The sequence below is a fragment of the Bicyclus anynana genome, chromosome 1, assembly GCF_947172395.1.
Source record: "Bicyclus anynana chromosome 1, ilBicAnyn1.1, whole genome shotgun sequence".
Taxonomy (NCBI): Eukaryota; Metazoa; Arthropoda; class Insecta; order Lepidoptera; family Nymphalidae; genus Bicyclus; species Bicyclus anynana.
In genome coordinates this window covers 8,904,062-8,921,762 of record NC_069083.1, presented here as the reverse complement: position 1 = coordinate 8,921,762, position 17,701 = coordinate 8,904,062, and positions in this window count along the sequence as shown.

Genomic DNA, 17,701 nt, shown 5'->3' with positions numbered 1-17,701 from the left:
GAACCCGCACCCTCCGGTATCGGAGGCAGAAGTCATATCCACTGGGCTATCACGGCTATTATCACTCGGTTATTATTATTATTATACGGCTATTATCACCATGTGTCTAGAATATTTTGTATTAAGTAAATATAATTTCACTACTAGGTAATTTAAATTTACATAGCATAAAAACATTGACACGAAAAAATGTACCTACCCTGAAGTAACTTAACAAAAGCCGTGTAGGTAGAGCAACTCTGATAGGCTTTCACGTATCGCATCCGTATGAAAGGTTTGCATTGCGTATTGATTACACATTACACCAACAATAAACCACCTCTTCCGTTCTAAAGAATAGAAAGGAAATTTGTAAAAAATAATCAATATTTAGACAGAATTGATTACAGCGAAAACAACCGGACGCGATTGTGCGTTGGCGCTAATAAAATATAAAGAACAGGATGAGAATTGAGAGATATTTTGATGGAATCCTGTGAACTCGTCTGTTTTCAGCGTACTCTTGTCACAACATCAACAAAAAGCCTCCAATTTCTATACATCTTTCGAATGTGATCGATTGAATCGGAAATTGAGCCGGTCGGCACTGAATGCTTTCCCAATTGCGCATTGAATTGGAACCATGCAGACTTCCGTAGCTCAATTTGGGCCTTATAAAATTGCTTGCTTTTCAGCTGTGCCAGAGTCCAATTATAAAACGTACCTAACCAATACCTACTATAGTTATTATATACCTATACCTATATGCACATTTTCAAAAAATGCCTAGGTAAATACGTGTTTATTGGTCACTCAAATTAATGGTACATGGACTGTCAATGATATTAATTAATTATTATTATTGGATATAGTACATTTTTGTGAATAGGTAGGTTAGGTAGGTATATGTACAAATATGTATGGATGTACTTCAATGGTCATGCATTATCTACTACAAAATATAAGCATTCTAATTTGTTAGACATAGAGATGTCGTTAATTAGGATTTAAAAATACGCACAGCATACAGTATGTGCACCTACCTATTGTATTCCTAGTAAATAAAGTAGGTCCTACCTAATAACATAAATTAATGTTAAATATTCATAAGGTTTATTTAAATTTCTGTTACAATTTTTAAAATAACAGAAAGTACAAAATATTGTAACAATATACATTCAATGTAAAGAAATACTTATTGGTAACAATATTTCCATAATGTAAGAAATGTAACAATTGTTACAAACTTCCATAAGGTTACTGGAATAGAAAAAGTTACGTGTAAATGTCACTTGTGGCCCTAATTTCCTGGCTTAATGGAAAAGTTGGGTAAATACAATTACTCGCTAAGGGTTTGTCTTCCTCCCTAAGGCGCCGTAACGTCGCCACGAGTCGGCAAGTATCACCTAAATAAACCGCACCGGATGTTACATTTTTTTATTTGTTCTACGACTTTTAAAAGGAATTCTTATATTGCACTGCAAATAAAGATGTCGATGAGATTTTACTCGTATGATTGAATCGCGCTTACAAAAAATATCCTTGATTTCAGAATTTCATAAAAATATAATATTGTTTTTATTAATGCACTGATGCTGACAATGGCAATACCATTATTTCATAAATGGATTCCCTAAATGTTAAATTTTACAACTGTATCACGAGTTGGTCTCTATTACCTGTCTCCTTATTTCCCTGAAAGATTTAGTGCGCAGCATAAGTGCGTTTATTCTATACTTGCTCTAGGAGGGTATATTGTTCTTAAAGACCGCAATGAACATTGACAGACCTTTTTCACTCTAAAAAAGCTCAAAGTTTGTCAGCTCATGCTTCTGCCCTAAGTAGGGAACTGTGGTGTTTTGACCGTGGTGCCTTTGGACGGTAGGAGGTATCAAATTTAAAAACGCTGAGCGAGCTATGGAGAGGGCTATGCCTTATGTTAGGAGTCTTTCTGGTAGAACAAAATCCGGAATGAGGATATCCGTAGAAGTACGAAATTAATCGACGACGACGATCGAGCCCCAAAGGTTAAGCATAATGAAGTGGCAGTGGGTGGGACATATTTGTCGCAGAGCAAATGGCCGCTGGGGCAGACGTGTTCTGAGTGGAGACCTCGTCTAGCATGCAAGCGCAGTGTAAGACGCCCTCCAGCTAGATGGTCCGACGACATGGGAAGTGTCTGGATGAGGAAGGCAGAGGATCGTGTGCAATGGCGCGCTCTCGGAAAGGCCCATGTCCAGCAGAGGACAGATACAGGCTAATGATGAGGTATCAAACTGATTTTATTGATTTCTTCTACCATTTAGGAATTAATTCATGACAAATTCATCATGTCCCAATCGCCGGGTACTTTGTCTTACAGTCAGATAGTTATTTTCGAAGGGTTACCCACTAAACGAAGTGACTGGTGACATGATGCTTATTTAGGATGGTGATTCCCATGTTAAGCATGGGAAAATATTAAAATAAAAGGTTTCACTGTTCGTTGTGTGTTTTTGTTACCCAAATAAAGAGCTCTGTGTCCTTGCGTAAAATTTCTAATTTCCAGGATTCTCCCCCAGTGGAAATTAGGTAAGTACCTACGTTTAAATGATTCATGATTTGGTATTTATTGTTATACGTTGCTAAGCTGAGATTAGGTAAAATAGAATATGAAACGGTGCAGTATAAAAAGTTAAAGCTTTCGTATGTCTATTCTGAGCCCCAAGTATGCAACCGTTCCATGTTATAATCTACCTAATATAAGCACATACTAATACTAAGCCGCCGACTTAAAAATATAACTTACATAAACTGCTTATGTATAATAGGATTCACAGACAATAATTCTTTCTTCTATTTACGTTGAAAGATGATAATTCTTTCTAAGTTTACTCTTAGCTGATAATATTTCTTTTTTTATTTACTTTAAGGCAATGATTCCGGACTTATTTACACAAGTTGATAGATAAAAAGCGATAGCGTAGCGGCGCTCTTGTCATGTGAAAGAAAACAAAATAAATAAAGAGATCCGGCTCTTAAAACGTCTGTGTAACACCGGGGGTAGCTTTTGGAAAGTAAACAACGGATAACGACGACACACTAAAATTAGATACTTAGTTCCTATTTGAGTGTTCGTTAAACTTAAATGTTCAGAATAATCCGCTAATACGTACCCATCTATTACTATAAAACTTTCGTGAATAATCTTATAAATAAACTTTGAAAACTATAACCCGACTACTTAAAAAAGGGTCTAACCTTACCTTATCTTATCAGCCGATAGACGTCCACTGCTGGACATAGGCCTCTTGCATGGACCTCCAAGCACAACGATCTCGAGCCGCCAGGATCCAGCGGTCTAAAAAGGACGAAACAAGAAAACAGTTCAGATAGCATAAATACTAAGTATAATGGCCAATGTACAGCCGTGGTCGCACCCATTATAAATGGAGGTGTCCATGGCGTAATCACAGTAGGTAGATTTGGCATAATCGGTAAAAAATATACATACATAACATACATAGACTGCCAAAATCATTACCCTTCCGCTTCGCCGTAGTCGGGTAAAAAGACGTCATGTTTATAACTTTCAAAAAAAGCTTTCTCTAGCTTCTCTATTCTTCTTCTAGCAATCAATTCAGCGTTTGAAAATTACTAGAGAGGTGTTTTGAATTAGTATGAATCTTCATTGAATCACACACTTTATGTATGACACTAAATTATTATTCGTAAGTATGTTATTCTGGTATAACCCAGATAACCACAAATTCGACGTTATGCGAGTAGTTAGGTATACTATAATCCTATAATGGAACCGTTCAGCTAAGTAATTCAATTTCGATTTCCGAAGCCGAACGCGCACTCTGCTCGCCCGATGAGACTCCCTCACCGCACCTCCCCCCATTTGTTTGCGGAAATTAACTGAAAATCTATAGCGTAGGCAGTTAAACTTATACGTATATCGATCCTTTATTGATGTTCTTCAAAATTTTAACGAATTATACAAAAAATATACTTAACAATATCATTGCGTAACAACCGAAAATCTTTAAAAGAACAATTTAAAAAAAAAACTACTAAACTTGATACAAGTGCCTACATCATAGTCGGTTTATGATGGTAGAGTTATGACAAAATAATACAAGTCGAATTGTGGATCTCCTTTCTTTGAAGACGGATATTTAGAATACATAAAATAAGCAATCAAGATTTCACCAGCAGGTTTTTTTTTGGCAAAATTATCAGCTTACGCTGAATTAACCTCCACTTATGGGTATATTATAGAAGACAGGTCTTCCTGATCATTTTGCATTTCTCAGATTTAAAAAATATAAATACCAATTGGAAGAGATTTGTTTTTAATATTGGGAAATGTGTCTTGTTTTATTCACATCTTCTAATACATATTTTGTTTATGGTAGATCAATGTTATTGGTCAGATTGATTACTGGAAATAAGTATCTAAAGTCCATAGTATAGTCTTAGTTTACTTTAGTGTGCCCAAGTATACCTTATACCTACCTAATACAGCATACAAGTGCTTTGTCACCTCTCACTGATTTTAAACAGCATCTTCTCAGAATATCACAAATAGCGCTTCTGAGTAACTCTTGACTTGAGCACCGTGTAGATGTTTGTTAAATTGGACATATGCCTATTGCAATATATTATACTCTGAATGTTAGTATTAGAACTTTTAAAGCTAATAATTTATCATTTGAAGTTGTGGGTTTTTGATTATTTGCAATATTACATAATTGGATTGCGCAAGTAACAGTGACTATCTTATGATTTAATTTTTTCAATCTCTGCAACAGTAGTCAATTATTTGTGGTATAATGTATGCTTTGACGTATAACAGCTACAGCCGTGTTTAATCTAAAATGATTAAGCATTTGCTAGGCAATCCGTTGCGCTGGATTATTTATTGTACATTTCGGTACACTAAAAAGCGGCAGGTGTGCATGGTAACCGGAGAGCGGGAGTCTCGAACCTTTGCGGCATCGTCGACGACGCGCGCGGCGAGATCAAAGCCGCAGCCGCGAGGGTCGACGCACGCGGCTCTCGATCTCGATTCTCGATCGTCCCGCGCCCCGCCCGTCCCCCGCACCTCCCCACAGCCATACAACAATATCTACGGCAACTTACGGTTCGACTTCGATTCGTTTCGTTCCCTTGACTCGGATCGGCGTCGGCGCGCGCAAAATACGTTCAAAGAGAATCTCTATCGCTGGACCGGTTGTTGTTTACAAACGACCAGCGTGCCTATATAATGGCCGTAAATTGCTTAGGCGAAATATCGGAGCTTCGTTCCTCGAAATGTGTTCCTTCCGCATAATTTGTCTGCGCCGAGTTTGAAGTAACTTGAGAAAAAAGTAATTTACATATACAGTGAAGCTTGAAAATATGTCAGTCTAAGTGTCATTTTATGCGACCTTGCTGTATTTGAGATTATGTTTATGAGCTTTTAGTTTTAGCCATATGAATAGTACAGCTACTTACTCGTACCGTAACTGCCATACCATAGCCATGTTATGGTCTTAGATTATTTATTCTGAGGTTATAGTTAGTAACCAATCATTTCCACCAAGGGCATATTCTGCTTTAAGAATAACCTGGACAGATGATAAATAATTCCTAATCAATGATGCCAATTATACCGTATAACTCGTCATTAGCTTCCCATGAAGTTCGTCCTTGAGGCAGCGGAATATCAGGCCAATTCACTAACTTTGACGTATGTTAGTCCAAGGTGTAGTTGGTAATTAATTTTAAGTCACGGAATTTCTTATTCACTATTTATTTAATGCTAATGACAGATTTCAGATTACAGGTAAAAATGTCATCCGGTGCCTACTAACAACCCTTCGTCGGTAAATGACATTGCCCAGTTGACATTGTCATTTTTGTTGGCCTATGTTGTATTCCAAACCTAAGCAAACGCTAATAAATACCTGCCTACCTACCTACCTATATATACAGTTCGTTTTAATATTATAAAGGCAAAAGTGTTAAATACATAAGGTTTTATACAAAAAAAATAGTATTAATGTAGGTAGGAACCTCTACCTACCTCATTATCCCGGAAACTAAATTACTATTTACTAGCGGACGCCCGCGACTTCGTCCGCGTAAATTTCGGTGTCAACTTTACTACTACCCCTACCCTACCCCTACCCTACCCTACCCCTACACCCACCCTACCCCTACCCTACCCCTACCTTACCTACACCCTACCCCCATCCTACCCCTACCCTCCCCGTACCCTATTCCTTTCCTACCCCTATCCTACCCGTACCCCTATTTCACGCCTATCCTACCACTACCCTACCACTTCCCTATCCTACCCGTACCTCTACCCTACCACTACCCTACCTCTACCCCTACCCTACCACTACCTTAAACCCGGCCCTAAACTTACCCTACCCCTACACTACCCCTACGCTGAACTGCCCGTACCCTATCCTACCCTGTAACTTCTCAATCTTACTCCTACCCTTAGCAAAATCGCTCCAGTCCTTCGAGAGTGGTGGTATGACCAAGAGAAATAGAGACTTCTATGCTAATAATATAAAGAGGTAAAGTTCGTGTGGTTGTAGGAGGTAATCTCTGGATCTACTGGACCGATTTGGAAAATTGTTTTACCAATAGAAAGCTACGTTATTTGCGAGTGTCATTGGCTATGTTTGATCCCCATATTCACACGGGAACGGGAACTGCGTAAATGAAAGCGCCGGGCGTCATATAGCGGAATTTCTGCGTCTTTTAGAAATTTTGTATTATCTCCGAAACTATTTAAGTAATTGACATACTGTACAGGGCAAATCTTATCTCCATAATATCCTTGTGATTATTAAATAATTTATTTTAATAAGGATTAAAGTTTAGTTGTATAAATAATGATGTAAACCTAAGTATATAAAATTAATAATTTTTAAAACACAAATGGTACTATATCTGCTAATATATAGAAGATAGATATATGGTGTTGCGGACTTTTTTGTAGAACTTTTAAAGATACATAAAGTCTCCATACATTAATTTCAATTTTACACAATAGTTAAGGCAGCGCATGCGAATAAGTCTGTTTAAAAGGATTTTCAGTCCGACCTGTATGACAAAAACTGTGATAACTCGGCTAATTTATATGATACCAATATAAAATATAGCCTATAGCACTCCCCGATAATGTAGCATTCTACTGGTGAAAGAATTTTTAAAATCGGACCAGTAGTTCCGAAGATTACCCCATTTCAAAGAATTGTTACAAACTTACAAACTTACAAACTTTACCTCTTTATAATATTAGTATAAGTATAAGTATAGTATAGAGCAGGGTAGGCGAACCTTTATGCATCAACGTGCCATTTTTTCTAAAAAATGTTTAATGGGGTCATTGGCGTGCCATCAAATAATTTTGACTTTCTGATTATATGGAGAATAACAATAATAAATACTATCAAAACTCTTTATGAAATAAAGTAAACAAAAGAGGTACATTTTGGAATGTTTTTATTACACGCATAAATTAAATTATTGTAAAATTAGTGTGACTTCTGTTGCTGCAGGTTAGATGACAAATAATTTATGTCAAATACCTACTTTACACATGTTTTATGATCGGCGACGTGCCCAAAATATTGTGTCGCGTGCCATCAATGGCACGCGTGCCATTGGTTCGCCTACCCTGGTATAGAGTATAGATATAGAAGTATAGATTACTAATGATATGGCTGATATTATCTTCTTTCCACACGTCTCCCTTAAGCTTTTCCCTATTATAATAAAATCTCCCTATTTTAATAAAGAATTGGTATAAATACAGAAGCTGTATTTTACTAATACTAGGTTAAATATTATTATTTATCAGAATCCATAGATCGATTGTTACTCGATCTATGGATTCGGCAGTTTGAATTAAATTAATTAACATGGTCGCGTTTACCGGGCGGGCGTGCCACTCAGTGTCTTTACAACATAATTTGCACTTCGGGCGGCAAGATCAAAGTCGAGGCCGTTCGATGGCGGCGCCTTTGATCGCTTCGAGCCTTTGACTGCCGCCGCCTCCGCAGGGCATGCCTCCAAATAGTCAATTTTGGACGCTGTTTTTTTGTAACTATGTAGGTACCTACTACAACTTTCTACAACTATTAACAGTTGCAATTTTAATACAATTTGACCTTGATTTTGACTTTTTAGAAATAACTAAAATTGACGCCTGACGAAAAATGACTTAGGAAGATAGGTACAAAAAAAGAAAATCATTGTGTCAGTAATCATTCAAACATTAACATAAACGCAATAATATTTCCATTCGTAGCTACAAAATGTAAATAGGTACGATGCCTTTGTATAAGTTTAAAGTAGGTACTTACCTACTTATTGACTACATTACAAAGCAACAGCTCGGAATTTCACTTTTTAATGCTCAAGCATCGGCTTAAACTTATAATTCTCTGGGAACTCTGCAGCGTTTTATTAAAATAAGCAGCTGATATCCAAATATAGGTAAGACATTAAAGTGTTTTTCAGCAATAAAACCCATCTTGTTGCAAATTGCTGAATATACTTAAAACATTTTTATTTTCTCGGAAGTGAATAAAAACAAAAAAGTGAAATTCATGTTTACTTTAATGTTAGTAGGTAATATCTACAGCTTGTCTCTTAATCGATAATATTTCTACAAATAGACGCTTCGAGGGTAAAAAGGCATTGTCAGGAAAAGAGGAATTCCTCTCCCATCACTCATTGTTCTGTTGTCTACGTAACGTAGGTAGGTATATATCTCTATGGGATTAGGTAGAGTTTCGAGTATTAGCTCCCATACGGTATGAGTGTTTAGCACATACCTAATTATGTCCAAAATAGGTATTGAATAGTAGCTGACATCCCGCGACTTTGTACTGACTACTAAAACTATCCAGTATCTTTTATTTTTATTTATTTATTTATATTAAAATATTTATAATATACAATACCTACGTATATTATAAATATTTACTACTACTTACTACTTCTTAGCTCACTCACGTCGCGTTAATTTTTCTTAATAGTACACCTTTTGACGATGGTATGCACGCTACTGGCGTCAATTTATATGGACGCTGCACATTCCTCTTATTTCCTTAAACTAAATTATATGTTTCGTCAACGCAGAGATTTTTAGAGCCCTATAAAAGAGCACAAACAGCATGCTTTGTTTCGTTAAAGGCATTCATAAGATATGAGATGGGATTAGGCAGCGATGTCAATGAAAGCTTCTAAGCCGCATGACATTTTCCGACACTTCCCAAAATAATTTACATAATATAATCAGTCGTTTTACACGAAATTTAGTATGTTCCTCACTACTACAGGAATAAGTAGGTACTGTGTATCCCACTGACGAATGCCGCATGAAAAGATTATCGCGAAGCGAACAGACACTCCACGAACTACCAGACAGACAGACGTGGCGGAGTATACTTACACTATGTAATATTTAATGAACCTAAAGAAATTGTATGCAAGGAAAAAGGAATGGAAAACTTAAGTCAAGAATTAAAACGTAATACCACTAACTATACCTACCTACTTAGTAAAGTTAGAGGTCGAAACATGCATTTAACCAATGTTGGCAGGTCTTGCAAGGCTGCAAGCGGTAGCCGACAAAGGGATAAAATATAGAGGTAATTAATTTGATGGCGCGTTGCAAGTCGGCGTCGCGTCGGTGCGATGCTATCGGGCCTCCGCCTCGCTTGGCCGCTCAAAGGGTAAACCGCGTGAGCTGTGAGCAATACGAGCTTCACCAAATATCGACTGTACATTTATATAGAATCTTTGATTTAGATGTTTGTTGCAAATTATTATTTTCGTATGTTCCAACATGCTATGTCTTATTAGGAAATAATTGTATTGTAGGTAAATTACAATAGTTGTGCAGGCTACACGGCCACTAAGGTTTGGTTTTATCATCATCATTATCAGCCGATGGACGCCCACAGCTGGACATAGACCTCTTGCATGGACTTCCAAACACAACGTTCTCGAGCAGCGGCTTGCAACCCGCTTGATGTCTTCAGTCCTCCTAGTGAGGGGTGGAACAACACTGCGCTTCCCAATGCGGCGTCGCCATTCCAGCACCCTGGGACCCTAACGTCCATCGGCTCTTCGAACTATGTGGCCTGCCCATTGCCACTTTAGCTTCGCGATTCGGTGAGCTATGCCAGGGACTTGGTTCGTCTGCGGATCTCCTCATTTATGATTCGATCATCCAGAGAAACTCCACTCATAACTCGCTTCATAGCCCGCTTAGTGACTTTGACTCACTCTAGTCAAGAACTCAGTTTTGGTTTACTTCTCTTTTATATATTTTACTGTAACCACACTTACCTGCCCTAAGGCTCCACTTTGAAAGAGCTTCTGTTTTTGCCCTCTGGTGACTTTGCTATAATACCTACCACACGATACATGATTATGTATTGTGTAGGTACACATTTGAATGAGTTATAATGTTCACATGCACTTTTTGCACACTGAGTTAAGATTTCGTGATGTAAGTAGGTACATAGGTATTTTTTAATCAATTAATTATAATTGGTATAAAGAGAATAAGTAAGTATGTTATTATCTGAAATCCAAGTCCAAGCACATCAAGTAGGTATCATAAAGTCCACCGCACTTCGGACATTCACCGACATTCGTACTGAAGACTCCACAAAAGGAAATAATGTTATGATAATCAAAAAAAGATTCTGAGGTAATCAAATAAATTGTTCAGCTTGTGCCGAGACAATGTGGCGTAGGCGGTCTCGTATAGCGGCGAAACATCAAAGCGGCCGAGATAAGTATCACTGCCGAGTGCCGGCGCAGGCCGAGGGCCGACGCCCCTATTTTTGGATACATTTTAACAGTTTTGCCTTTTATCTATACCTACACGTTGAGTTACTTCTTCTTTTATGGTTAATGCGATAAAAGCGAAACCCATTACCGGTTCTCAATTAATAAGAGACGAATAAAATATTACATTTCCGACGCAAAGATTACTTGGCAGGTAGATTATTATTATGTTTTCGACAGCGTAAAATGTGCTCATGGACTTTATGAATCTTTAATAAGTACCTACCTATTCGGGGTTAGACAAAACATCACATTTATGTACCTAAATTGTATAGGATGAATTGTATATGATATGATATGATATGATACTTACTTTGATTTTACCATAATTATTAGAAAAGCAGACTATAGTAGCGCATTTATTGCCCTCCTACCTATACAAAATACAATTACTTAGAGGTCAAAGGTAATTAGCCAAAATTATTTATGAATTAACTACTTAAAATATACCACCTAGTGTTGTTGGAAGTTTGGAACCTTTTGCCGACTAGGTTGGTAGGTACAATACTGAATACAATAGATTTTTTTTCTTTTTTCTTTACAAGTTAGCCCTTGACTACAGTCTCACCTGATGTTAAGTGATGATGCAATCTAAGATTGAAGCCGGGTAACTTCTCAGGAGGAGGATGAAAATCCACATCTCTTTCGGTTTGTACAAGACATCGGACCTGAACGCTAAATCGCTTGGCGGTACGTCTTTGCCGGTAGAGTGGTAACTAGCCACGGCCGAAGCCTCCCTCCCGCCAAAATGAATTTACAAACAGACGTTCAACAGTCAACGCAACGATAACTTCTCTGACGACTTGAGTAACTCATGGTTGTTCTATCTGAGGACAATCGTTGTACCGATGGGCTTTTTGATTGATGCAACATGTCGAATAAGAAGAAGAAGAGAACTTTCCGATAAAATCCAAAGAAGTACGTAGATATTAGTGGTAGATATAAATGATTGACTCTGTCTGACTATGTATTTAAAACAGCTAGAAATTAACGTTAAATAATAAATAGTTATCTACTTCTAGGTTAATGAGACTGGTCTTTTTATTCAACTCTATACAGTTACATATCTAAACTGACAGAGTATAGGCAGTTATGAAAAATATCTTCTCTGCCGATAAAAATGGCACGTGACTCGGAACAGGTCCTGGCCGGGGCTGCCGGGCAGGCGGCGGCGGCGCGTTTGACATCCGGTTTGTGTCGGCAACGATCGCCCGACGTCGTCGTTGTCACTATGATGTAGCCGCTTTAGCCGACAAAGAGCAGCGGTAGCGGAGAGCCATTGATGTCAGTTAAATCCCTTTGACGTCGCCGACAAGCATCCCTGTGGGAAAAGGTTCGCCCTTTACCTAGCGACACAACCAATTATAAACTGCACGCGTGACGATAGGACAATCTGCGATCTAACGCAGACTGAGATGAATACAGAATATTATTATAATACATAATACAAGTAACTACAAAATATAAATAAAATTGATGTCTGAATCCTAGTACTATACTCATGCAGGTGTTTGAAATTCAAATGTCTTTAATACATACTACACTAACTTTTGCCTGCTGTTGCCATTGTTTTGTCTTATTGACAAAACAATACTGCGATTCAGGTTGTCACTCGACTCAGGTAGATTACCGATCAGGTAGAGAGAATGAAATTTTAAAGTATATTTTTAAATTAAAAAGCAATCTCTATCTAATCAAATACCTAGATACTTAGTCCATAGTTACTAATTACTAAATATAGGTACATTAACAATACAAACTCTGCTTGCCCTTGGTAGTTGTAATGCAATCCAGAACGATAGAGCACTATTTAACCTATTTAAGGACGTTATTTATTACTTTCATTCCGTGCTAATACAAATAGTAACAAATTAACATTGGACCTTTGATTGTATAAAGCATTGGACATAGGAATGGAAATACGCTCCTGATGCAATGTCTGTCCTTGCACTTTGTAGTTGCAGGCTGATTAATAGTAGAATTATTAGAAATCGTAGGTATATCATAATGTAAAATTATTATCGATTTATTGCCTTTTTCAGTATCTATTAAAAGGCTTCCTTCAACTCCTTCCTTACTTTTATTTGCGGCACTTCTAGTACAACACTACGAAACGTTAAAATTCTACACGACTTTTATTATTTCGTCCCTATTTCATTTCCCGAAGTAGTAAGCAATCATTGGTTTACTGCATTTATCTTGCAGTTATCTATACTAATAGGTATACAAATAAAACTGAAGAGTTTGTTAGTTTGTTTGATTGAACGCGCTAATCTCAGGAACTACAGACTGGTCCGATTTGAAAAATTATTTCAGTGTTAGATAGCCTATTTATCGAGGAAAGCTATAGGCTATATATTATCCCCGTACTCCTACGGGAACGAGAACCACGCGGGTGGAACCGCGCGGCGTCAGCCAGTCCATGATATGGCCAATGCCATAGCTTTGTCTTTGTGTTATAAGTATCAATTTCAGTTATTTACATAACTGAACATAGGACTTTAAGTAAATTTCTTACTTCATAACTTTAGGTTTAAGGTTGCAGGGGAACGTCGTTAGATCGTTAGTACGAGTAATCGAAGAAAAGACGGTAGGTAATCCAGGATAAAGTTTCTCGAAGAAGTTTTGCACAGAGTAATCTGATATAGCACACATAGGTAGGTTTTCTATTCCGATATTTCCACAGGCTCTACTAAGTACCTACGTAAGTAGTAATATGTACATATTTGTATAGTAAGTAATTAGTAACTGTAATAACATTTTTATGAGCTTAAAATCGAAAGCTAATTAGATACCTACTTTCTGCTTTCTGCTCACAAGCTGATAAATAAACTGTCGCAAATCAAAGACGCGCGAGTAAATCTCATCAGAGGCTATAATTAAATCTGTGTTTCGTTATATAATAGCAATAATCACACCTCGATGCTATTACGACGGAATCGCTTTTTGAGAGCAGCCGACATGGGAGGGAACTGGTTTCGATGTAAAAAGAAGCGTTCACGCCAGGTGAGACGGCGAGTAGGTAGGTACGGTAATCGTATGTTATTACCGCTTTGAAGTGCCGACGATACCGCGCTTATACCATAGATTACATTTTTTTTAAACTATCACCAGGCTATGCATGCATGGTTGCTTAATTAAAATATTTAGATAACGAAAATGAATTAAGCAAGAAGGGTTTTCGTTTGATTTATGTGTACCTACCTACTTGTATAAACGAAAGTAGGTAGGTATGAATAGGAAAAGGGAACAAATATTTTGTATACTTACCGGAATGTTTTGACTCCCAAAACACTTTAGAGAGAAGTTAAGTACACCAACAAAGAAATCGTGTTTAAAACAATTATTGTACCTATAAATTAATTAATCGTAAATAAAGTAATGTGTAGGTAGGTAAAGTACCTATAACTAATAAAATAATGCTCGAACATTAAAATGTAACCGCTGATCAAAAGTTAATGTTCATTTGGTGGTGGTACAATATGGTTATAGGCAATTTACCTGACGTTCCCTAAATTAAGTCCAATTCTTGCAATAAGGTGTAGACGAGAACACGTGGGCGCCCCAACATCACGCAGCTTTTTCTGCCCTACCCCTAGAGTGTTTGTCAAGCGTAAAGCCAATGAAGCTCGGGAATGAGGTCCTCTAAATAATTGAATTACATACATTAACAAGACAATAATCCATTCCGTCGTATAAAACCTTATTATTATAACAAAATATGGTAGTCATAGTTCATGAACCTTGGCAGGTATGTAAAAGTTCTCAACGCAAAAGCAACCGCAAAGTACTATACCCTTTACTTGTAGGGTATTCTTAAGCTTAAGTATTCTATGCCCTTATGGTGCTCATGTCTTGTAAATAGAATAGTGGACAGTTACACACATATGACATACCCAAACAGCAAAAACCAGCAAAAACATAATTGCTTTGTTTACAAACAACACGCGATGCACAATTTCTTCGAGAAAAAAATTGAGAAATTTACTATTTAAATCTTAGATAAGTTTATATGCACATGACAATAGTGTCGTTGAATGCTATAATTTCATAAAAGTATTCAAAACAAGAAGATAATCGCACGAAATGACCTGGAATGTTGATAGTTGCGTTTTATTTCTGCTATTCAGTGAGCTGGCGCGCAGCCAGCTGCGACCGCTCCACTTCGGACGCGTGGGCTACGGGCATGGCCCACTCGCGGACATATTTACGTCGAAAATTCTTTAATTCAGTCCTTTGTAATACCTCCTTGCACACAATAAAATGGGGATGATGACTAGGTTTGAATATATTGATTTTTATGATACATTTGGGTAAATAAAATCAATGTTAACTAATTTATACATAAAAAGCAAAGATTGACTGGATATTTGCAAAATAAATAAGATTATAAAATTTCAAAATCTACTAAAAATATTTTATCGTAATTAGATGAAAATTCGTACAGTTTTAGCTTCCTTACATTAAATATGACATTTTTTTAATACATGAACTATAAACATAAACGCACAAATAACAAAGATATTAGTAATTTTGTTTGAACGCCCATACAAACCTAACGATCAGCGAGCCAACGACGTCACTAAATCGTGACATTTTGTATGGAGCGTTTTTCAGGGATCCGCGGCAGCGCCGCAAATCTGACCCTTTAAATCCCTGTAGCTCCGAAAGTAATGATCGCAGATACCCTGTTACTTTTACAAAATTGCTTTGCTATTAGTATACTCTTAATTTATATACAATTTAAAAAAACTGTCATCATCCCTATTGTAATGAAAGGATACACTGTAAACTTGGTATAGATTTTATTTACTAAATTCAAGGTTCGTCTAACCCTTTTATGTGGCACTGAGACCAAAACGCATAAAGTTAGTAGCAGTGACGTGCACTTTATAGATGCAAAAAAAATGCAATTCATCCATTTTGCACACTTTGTATGTGTAATGCGTACCCTAGTTAAATACCTTGTACATATGTGGGTCCTCCTTACATCTGGGTCATCACCAAGATCCCCTTCTACGCCTCGTAGTTCAAGGACTTGTCGCCCAGCGAATGAGGCGCTCGCGACTTCTTCTGCTGTTTGTATAAGTGTATAATATAACTTGTAGTCTTAGACCATTAAAAAGCTTGTAGTACCTAAGAATTCCATAAGTATTCATACACAAGAATTGTTCGTCGATGGATTAGGATGCTTTCTGGATCGATGGCCGTAGGTTCGATTCCCACAACTGTAAAATATTTGTGTGACGAGCATGGATGTTTTACAGTGTCTGGGCGTATTTATCTACACTAATATTATAAAGAGGAGAGATTTGTATTTTTATATCTAACGAATAAACTCAAAAACCACTGGACCGACTTGAAAAATTCTTTATCAGGGATTAACACGGATTTCTCCGTATTCCTAAGTGAATGTTCTTCTAGTACGTCATCTATGTATTGAATAATTAATTAAAAATTAGCTATCTTAGTACCCTCTACCTGGCTATGCTTAGAATTACCAGGAATAACGTACTGTGGGGCTAGATATTGAGCATGTGTGTATTGCCCAAATACATTTATTTATTTATTTAATTAAATTAGTTTAACCCTGCCTACATCTAGCCTACAGCATACGCATACCTGTGGTTTAAAATTGACAAGACGACGCAATTAAATGTCAATAAAACCGAACATTTTGATAGATCGCATTTATTGGGGTAGGTAGGCCTTCGGCGAAGGTCCGCAGAAAACGATGATGTAACGTATAAAAGGCTGCTCCAATTTCAATGGCCCGTGAGTCACGTTGTTCAGTTTTATGTTTTATAGGAAACAGAGTAGGTAACGATCGATTACGTACACAATACAGCACTCCGACGTCCAACTTTGTCATTGCCCGAACCTCAGAATGCCACCCAAGTCGATTCCGTTGACCAAGTGCTACGCATTTTGTTCTCTATCATGATAACTACATATTTCAATGGAAAAACCTGTCGTTATCTCGTATGAGTGACAGCTTTTAGATGAACGCATACTTTTATAATGAAGCTTTACTTTTGAGTTCATGGTGTATAAATCATTTGTGATAGGTTCTCTTTTGAAGAGATTTCTTCATTAATTCGCTGTTGCTATATTTTTAAAAGAAGCTTTTTTTAGCGTAGTAAAGAGTTGAGCCTGTTATTTAGAAGTGAGTTTTCATGATAGGTGACTGTATAAAGTTTGAACGATGGTTTTTAGTAGTTTAGGAATTACCTACTATTGATTTTTGTAAAATAACACCTTAGACACAGAAAACATATGCCTTAGATATTATTTTTACTGCGATCCACGCAGGATACAATATCGTTCTATGCTCAAAGATAGTATAAAATAATAGAGATTAAAATCACATGTACTAATAGAGAGTGGAAAGAAAAACGTGTACTTATTTGTCTGATATGGTCTGGCAGAAGTTTTTTATTAAGGATATAAAGCTGTGTTTGTTGTAAGTCATTTTTGGAATACGACCTCATCTTGGTCGCAGATAAATCGTCGACAATAAACCTAACACGAAGAGCTCGTAAAATTCTAATTCCAAGTCGACCGTAGCGTGCCCGGCGCCGCGATCCCTGTGAGAACAAGCTATCATAATATACTACTGTGTAGTACAATGATTATTTTATACTATAGACTATAGTACGCGCGTTAACAACTGAGTCTTAGGGCCATAAATCATTTCTCTATATCTATCTCGCTTGCACTTATGGGTCTTATGGAGCCGTCTAGTGAAGGGTGTAACAATGAAAGACATATTATCGATAAGTAAAGTTTATTATCGTATCTTGTTCACAAAATTAAAAAAATTAACAATATTTGATTTAATATAATACATATTTCATATTAT